Below are 9733 nucleotides of genomic sequence, written 5' to 3'. Positions count from 1 at the left end.
TCGAAAAAGTTGTAACAGCATAATGAGATTGGTACAAAGACAGCTGCACTTCTTACCTGTTGGCCCATAAATGTCATATAACCACACACATTGGAAAATTCTTAACCTATTAACTAGATTTTGTTTTCTTGTGCTACATTATTTTTCAAATTTTGCCATTTAAATCGTAGTGTGTAAAATTATAATTTTAGTATAATTAGAAGTTGTCATGTGAGACTAATTTAATAAGAGGACACTAATGTGAATGTGGTTCAAAGCAAAACTTCAATCTGCCTTGCGCATTGCAGTGAGTTGCGAACCTCGTCGGTGAATTGAAAAATCTGGCTTTCACATAACCTCAATCTGCCTTGCACATTGCAGTGAGTTGTGAACCGCATTGGTGAATTGAAAAATCGGCTTTCACATCACTGCCAATTTCATCGAAAATAGTCTTGTGGAATAATTGTGAATTGATCGAAATCCCACCCAAAATTATGATTTAAATGACAGTTTTTATTAATACAAATTCATAATTAGATGTTCAAATAATAAATGATAATCTTGTAGTACTAACTAATTCGAAATAGTGTTATTTCATTCAAATTTACTTTGAGAGGGTAAATGGCAAAGGTCACAACTCCTTCAAATTAATGCTTTGGCCGGATTGTCAACTTCATTTAATTATGCTAGTGTTTTTAATAGCCACGATTAGGGTTCGGTTTACACAAAAACATTCTTTTTATTTTGGTCATTAATTATCAACTAAGCACTATATATAGTAGCATGTCACAAATATCATACTACTACATTAAAATGCATAACATAGATGTGTATACACACAAATTATATCGACCATTTAATCAAAATCTATGAACTAGATTAGTGTCCATTAATGAAAATTTATACTACTTAATCTTTAGCACACATTAGTTATCAAGACATGCAAATGGACCACGACGACAAAACAATTATAGAGATAATATTCATTCAAATGAATATTACTATTAAATTACGATGTTTAAATTATTCTTAATTATCTTATTTATGTATAAAACAACTTCTTTTTGAAAAGGTGAAATGGTAAAACTCATGTCAATTTCATGTGTCCTTTTATTGTTAGTCTTAGAATGTCTTTGGCATGCCAACCTTAGCCTTTAATATATACACACACATATATATTCATATAATTTGGAATATATTTTGTTAATAGTCAAACCTTTGTTGCTTCTTTCCTCTTCTAGAAACCAATCAATTATTCACTAACCCATTATCGTATCATTTTCCCTATTTAGAAATGCATATTCAATTTCACTTACCAAAGTAATACTAAAAAAATAAATTGATGACGATTTGGTACAGCTATGAAATAATTGACCAAACATTTTATTTTCCTTTTTTCCAAGTCAAGTTGAGATTTACAAGGACTCACAACTTAAAATTTCCAAACCAAACCTAACTCATTTTCTTTTTCTTTTTTTAAGGAAGAGTACATACATATATACTATTCAATTTTAAACAATTTTTTTCATTTTATATTTTTATGAAGAGTATATTAATATTTATTCTCCAACATTGATTGTATCGTATGCATATCTAATCTTAAAATTTGTTTAATGCGTATCATGTATGTTACATCGTTTTTATCACGCACTTAAAACTTTAGTTTGTCAAACAAATCAATTAATGCGTGTAGTTAATTTATTTAACTAGACATATTGACAATCAAAACCTAGTCACACAGTATTTTTGGCTGCCAACACCAATTTTCGCATAGTAAAAAAACATGGTTTGTTCTAAATTATAGAATAAAATTAATTTATTGACAACTAATTTCATAATGAGAAAAGATAAATGTACATAAATTGCATATGTAGCATAATATCCTTAAATTTTAAAATTTAAGTAAATTTAATTAAAAATTAGTTTTGTTATTTATTGTATTATATGTAGCAATAAGAAAGAAGAGATATAGAAATTTTATGTCTAATTGTAACATTATTTCGAGATTTATTTGAATTAATTATACAATATTTACTAAGAAAATATTTTTTTGCTTAAATATACAAATATTTAAGTAAATATTTAAATTTCTTTTCGAAGTGTTGCAAAATGAATGAAATTTATTTTAAATCAGTTAATGTTTATAAAATGATTTTCAATATAAAATGTTTAAAAAGTCCGGTTATTTACGTACAATTATGTACGCTTATCACTACCCGTTAGTAATTTGTCACTATTAAAACTATATCTCCATCCGGATATTAAAATTGTGCAACAATTGTCTTATTAAGGATTTTACAGAAAACGATGCAACTTTTTTCTTGAAATACCAATCGCAAATGATTTTATATTACTACTATTTATTTTTAATGAAATACTAATTTATCCACCAAATAAATTTCGATTTAATAAAATTAAATTCGTATGATCTGTTGATACTATTTGTGGAACGAAAATGATGTTCATTTTCTCTATTTCAGCAAGAAGAATTATAATTTTTACACTAATTCTTGCAAACCGTCCAACAAAATAGAAAAATTTTCTTTCCTACACATGAATTCTTTATAAGTTTACTATATAAAGAAAGACAAAAGATGTATTGTAACGTGGCATATTCTGATAGGCTGGAAACAGCCAGAAAAATGGACGGAGATATCACGACAGCATAATCAAACGAGTAGCAAAACTATAAATAGGACTATTTATTTCAAGGACCACTTTGCGCCTACAAATTTGTACTTGTAGCAAATATTTAATATTTTATTTTCACTATTTGATATACTAGTATAGTATATAAATATTTATATTATAGCAGCAATTAATTATTGGTCCCCCTCATTATGTATTTCAATAACATTAAATTGAATCTTCAATTTCTTTAGACCTAAAAGGTAGGTGAAGCCTCATTAGTACAATGCCAAAGGTATATTGTCAACTATAAACATAGTGTGCTTTTTAAAGTTTGTGTTTATGGAAAACTTATGACATGTTTCTCTCAAATTATAGAAAAAATAGTTAAATTTTATCAAATTTTAGTTTATGATAAAGTTTAAATATGTCAATTATTCCAGGCAAAAAATCAGATTGTTTATATATAGTAGTAACATATTTTGATATTTTCAATCAAGCGGCATTGTTTTTTTTTTATAAATAAGTAATAGTATTATTTAACGCACCAACAAAGACTATGATTTTTAAACTGTCATATCATATATAATTTCAACATGTGTATAGTACTACTAGGTTTGGTAGTACAAATATTACATGCGCAGAAAAATAAATAATTAATGTAAAAACATTATGCAAAAATAATTTGATATATAGTACTGCTAATATGAATATGGATCCTTGACAAGTCATACATATGAATGATAAATTATTGTCTTCTGGAAATGCAATAATTGCAAATTAAGTTTTTGGAAATTGACAATGATATTTTTTTTATCACACGGCCCTACTTGTTTAATTCAAACAAGATATCAATATTGTGATCTAACTAATCCACCCTTGAGAAAAGTATTCAATATGTACAAGAAAACACTCAGCAATATATACAAGCTGATTGTGAGATACTCCATTTGTTAACAAAATTGGTTTTTGGAAAATAAATAGAATATGAATTTAATCCGATATAAGTTGTTATATTCCAAAAATTCACATTAGTGTGTGTTGTTATTTGTTCACCGACCTTAGAGCGGTTTGTGCCTTTTTCTCTCTTATTGAGCTTTTTCAATAGATCAAAAATACTCAAATTGTTCAGACGACGCGGAGCAAGGTAGTACAGATTCTGTCCGAACTCAACCCTGCCGTGTATTGAAAATGTGCTCGAATTGGGGTCATTAGGACACAACACATGAAAATTTTGGAAATTTGATGAACCACTTTCTCTCCAAAGAAAGATGACTCCATCATTAGGCGGCACAAGAATTTATGCAAATTTATGAAGAGAGTAAAATAACAAATGTAGAATAAAGTAGATATAAAAGTGTTTCCATTTTAGTAAATGGTTATCTAGATTGAGACAAACTAAAAAGAAAAGTTCGCCATTTTCGGTGGGATGAGAGATTAATTAACAAGTGACATTTGCCCTTTATTATTTTATTAGTATTTCACTTCAATTTTTAATACTCCGTAAGTATGTTTTTACACATCATTCGCATCAATCAAGACTTTTATTTTCCATTTTATTCTTATAATATGATCAAATATTTGGTATTTTGTGTAAATTATTATACAGAGTTTCTATGTCAAAATGATTCATAAGAAAATTGTCATTTTGATATATTAAATACGAAATATAGATAAAATAGAATTGAATCAAATATCTTTTCTACACACCACACCATTATTAACCCTCACATCCCTGCTTATATCTCAAATCAAATAAAATTTCCACGTTGTTGCGTGTCGCATATAACTAAATAGGCCATATCTACCATTCTTCAATATCCATAAATCGAAAAAAAAACAAAAATATAAAGCATACACGTTCAATTTTGTGTGTAGGTGAAATAAATTTGTGATGACCTTTCTATTGTATGAAAAGGCAAGCACAACTTAATTATTCATAAATATAAGTATAGTCTATATATAGATCTTGTATTTACGTTACGGGCAACGGTTGTCCATACAATTTTTTTCTTGTGCAATTGCCACTCATCATTTTATAACAACGACAAATTTATTTTATTTTGTCATTTTGATAGTTTTTTTTTTCCGGATCATATTAAGTCACATTTTAATGTTTTCCACGATTTATAGATAGGATCGATAAACTTCTTCATCGTGAGATGATAACGTTATTAACTAGTACTAGTATAATATATAAAGCACGAATAAATAACTAATTTGATTATAAAATTATTGCACATTGCATCGTTAGACTAGTCAAACGTATGTACAAAGAATAAATTTGAAACGAGATAAACAATAAGAAAATTGAATTATGTATTTTAGGTGACAATTGATAAGTTATAAGTAGCCGAAAAAAGTGCTTATCATGTAGCATATATTTATATAAAATAGTTCGATAGTATTTGAATATTTATACATACTAACAATCCGTATATTTTATATTCGAAGTCATCGAGTTGATGCTAAAAAATAGATTATATTATCGGTATAAGATGTCACGAATGATGTAAAATACAACATAGTATTTTATTACATTCAATCTAAAAATTGATTTTATTTAGACCAAATGTATTAGTAATCATATTATTTTCTCAATAAATTTTCCCAATTATATTTTAAAAGATATCATTAAAATGGCTTAATTTGAAAATTCTATTATATTTAATACAAAAAAACTAAATTTGCAAATATTTAATTTTAAGAAGTTAATATTTTCCTTTTAATTTTAAGAAGTTACTAATATTTTCCTAAACCATCGAAGGAAGGTAAATATATATTAAACAATTTAAATTATTTGATATGTATAAATTGATACGAAATGTAAAATAATTAGAAAACTAATTTATATTTATAGAATTTATGTAATAAAGTATCTTATTTCATATAACAGGAATAATGTACTACCCAGTCTTCCCCCAAACATAAAAATAAACATAACCATATCCAATCTTATTTTAATCAAGAAAATAAACCTCATGTCATCCTCAAATCTTGTATTATTATAAACTTTTGAAAAGGGTCAACTATATTAGTAATAATCAATAAATTATTGAAAAAACCATCATGGATGATGCCATTTTCCAATAAGGGGGCATTTCAGTCATTCTATCACCCATATTTCCATTTCCAATCAAATAATTGTATCCCTCACTGCGAAAGAATCAATCCAAACAAAGAATATTTAATGAAAGAATATAGTAGATAATAAAAAGAAAGTTGATTTGTCAATAAACATTGATAGATACCCACACACCAAGAATCTTGACTGTACTAACTACTAACTTTCCCTATAAGGCAAACTATTATTCCTTAAATTTTTTCTTGGTTACATTCCTTTTTGGGTAAAAAACCACTCACTCATTCCCTTTTATTTTTCTTTTAATTACAAAACTTTTTTTAAAATTGGAATTTATACAAGAGATTTTGGAAACCACTTTCACTTGTGTTTTGGATTCTCGAAGGGAAATGTAATTAAATTAGGCACATTGATAGTCAAAATATTGCTCCTTTCACCCACACTCTATAGTTTGAGCAATAAATGACATGAAGAGTATAAAATTACTAAGTTAATAGAGATATAAATTATTAAACCCATTTATAAAGTTACTAAGTTAATAGAATTTTTTTTAAAATAAAAAATTAAAAAGTGGCTAATTTTTATTAAACGATAAAAAATAAAACATAAAACTATTAATTACAGAAGTATTTACAATTTACAAAAACTCATTTATTTTTCATCACTATTTTGGTGCATTTTCAATTGGTTTTGGATAAGAACAAAGCTAGGTAAGCACAAATCCAAAATGTTTCTAGCCATAAAAGAAGACCATCGTAAATTTTATTAAAAAATCGTTATTCTATTTCATATTTGATTTTTTTATATTATTATCTCTGTTTATTTATTTTTGTGATGATTTGATGACTCTAATAAAAATAACACTAATAGTTTTGGTTTCATTTTTTCATCCTAATTCAAAAAATAATTGCTTTCGTATACGTTTTAGATAGATTTCCAAACATCATCTTCTGTTCCTTGTTACGACGACACCTCAAAAGCGTCCTCTTCAATATTGCGAGTGCCATCACGAAAAAAAAACCTTAACTTAGAAAGACTCTTCTCCATTTTGTCATGAACTCTAAGCAAAAGAGGCTAAAATATAATTGAAGGGTGACCACTCTCTACCTTAGCATGGGCAATTCCATAGGTTTGGTACTACTTACTTTCTTTTCACAATTTTATAAATAATGAGCTCTTATTTTTTTCGTTCGTACATGATTGATCCAAAAGACCAAAAGTACAATTATTTTTATAATTCGTACCTTCGTCTTTTTATTGTGTATCAAATTCCATAATGTGTGGAAACGGATTTAATTTCTTGTTTATTTATGAATATTTTTGTTGTGTAAAATTAGTAGTATTTGAAAAATTATAAATGCTATGAATCATTATTTATTAATTACGTGTATATTATCGACAATCAAGTTGTATATATATTTTTTGTCTTTTAGCGATTTTGGATATAAGATGGGGTCATTTCTCATATATCTACTCCCTCCGTCCACGAATAAGAGTCCCGTTTTTCCATTTTTGTCCATCCACGAATAAGAGTTCCGGTTCATAATTACCATAAATGGTAAAGAGACCCCATATTCCACTACCTCATTTCACTCACATATCATTTAAAAGTAATATATACAAGTGAGACCCCTATTTCACAAATTTTCTTCCACCCACTTTTCTTAACATTTCTTAAAACTCGCGCCGTTTAGAAATGAGACTTTTAATCGTGGATGGAGGGAGTAATGACTAATGTCTAAGTCATGTTTAAATTAATGAAAAGGAAGAAATTTTGCAAGACTAGTAGCTATCCTAGTTCCTAAAATTAGAACTTTCTAGCTTTCTAATTTTCTTCTTAAATAAATATGTGAGGTGTATGTAAACAATATTTTTCAACGTTTAGATGTCTTAATATTTTTAATAAACTAAAAATGAGTGTTTATTCATAGGAAGAAACACATATTTAGCATTTGCCTTTGCGAAAAATAAGTTACCTAACCTAATCCTTGATTTTTTTTGGCTTGTCCTAACTCCTACCCGTAGATATTATCAATGCTTAATTAAGTGGGTAATCTCTCAAACCCTAAATCTTACTATAATAGTAGTACTTATAAAATAATATACAGGGTGGTGGCAATTGGTGCCCACCACATAGCCCCACAATTTTTAATTGATGAAGTTACTATTCTAATTGCAATTTCCTTATTTTGTTAGGTATTCTTTAAAGTTAATTTGAATTAAATACAACTATTGTATTAAGAAAGTGGTCCTTTTAATTAGGTTGTTTTAATTTACTTCGGACTTTTTATTCCTGCAAACAGTACTCCATTTATTCACCAATAAATATTAGCCTCTTCCCACAAAAAGACATGTGGATTTGCCTTAGTTAGTATTATTTAAGAATAGTAGGTTGTAGAATTAAATAATTAACCAATATTTAAATTTTAAACCTTAGTTAGTTATTCTTTAAGTTGACTTGATTATTCTATAAACATTATAAAACTAATGGAATAATTTATAAGGATATCGATATATAGAGGTAGTTTTTAATTGTTATATTCTTTACTTTGACTTTGATTATTCTAGAGAACGTTATAAACCTAATGGATTATATTTAAAATATTTTCTATATATCGAGATACTTAGTACATTTTGATTTGTTGAGCTTTTATAACATAAATTGATTCTCGGTCGCTTAGATAAACTAAATTAATAAAAGTTGAAGATATCTATAACATTGAATGTGACACTAAAACGTTAGTTTTAAGATTTCTAACCAAACAAAATTGTTATACAAAATTTTTAAGCTTGATGGAATTTAATCTGCTCCGGTATTAAATTATGAATTGTTTCATCCATATACAATATAATAACTAATTATTTGGTGATATTTGAAACAAAATTATATAATTAAATAAGAACTATTTATTTCAATTAAACATATCACATCGTTAATTATGACATGAATCACGATAAAATTATAATTTCATGCTTTAATATTTATTTATATCAAATAATAGATGATCAAAATTTAACCAATCATGTGATGATTTAAACAATTACTCTATCCCTTCCTAAAAATATAAACTTTTGTTTTCTATTTTGGTCCATTTCTTAAAAAAACTTTTCATTTTTGAAAACTACTCCCTCCGTTCACGATTAAGAGTCTCATTTCTAAATGGCGCGGGTTTTAAGAAATGTTAAGAATAGTGGATAGAAGAAAGTTAGTGGAATAAGGGTCTCATTTATATATATTAGTTTTAAATGATATGTGAGTGGAATGAGTTAGTGGAATGTGAGGTCTCTTTACTATTTATGGTAATTATGAACCGAGACTCTTATTCGTGGACGGACCAAAAAAAAAAAAAAACGAGACTCTTATTCGTTAACGGAGGGAGTATTTCTTTGTTGAGGTGAGATTCATTTTCCAGTAACACACATTCTCATTTTGTATCTCTTACCTTATTATTTTTGCACTACTAAAATCCGTATCATTTCAAAAAATTTATATTCAAGGGGATAAATATATTGAATTTATCTGTTATTTAGTTTAATTCGTGGATGGACCAAAATGAAAAAACGAGACTCTTATTCATAGACGGAATGAGTATTTCTTTGTTTGAATTGAGATTCATTTTCCAGTAACACACATTTTCATTATGTATCTCTTATCTTATTATTTTTGTACTACTAAAATTCGTATTATTTCAAAAAATTTATATTCAAGGGGATAAATATATTGAATTTATCTGTTATTTAATGTAAATAAACGAATCATGAAATCTCTCCTAATCACCTCTCCCCAATAGTAATTCGCCACGTGTTCCCATGAGCGCAGATTCGGATAAGGTACGGTCGGCCGCTTCGCAGGTTTAGTGGTACCTTTGCATTTCGACCCTACTGTCACTTACACGCGCTATTTAGCGCGTGGGATTTCCCCAAACGAGGAAGATTTGATGGACGGTGAGGATTTCTTCAACAAATGCCTTCTTTTTTGGCCCCTATTCTATTATCTACAATTATTAAATGATTTAGGACAGTGACGTCAAATTTGTACTCAAT

This window comes from Salvia hispanica, chromosome 3 (assembly GCF_029641045.1).
Source record: "Salvia hispanica isolate PSC_SH4W2 chromosome 3, Shi_PSC_v1, whole genome shotgun sequence".
NCBI lineage: Eukaryota > Viridiplantae > Streptophyta > Magnoliopsida > Lamiales > Lamiaceae > Salvia > Salvia hispanica.
This window is presented reverse-complemented; position numbering follows the sequence as displayed.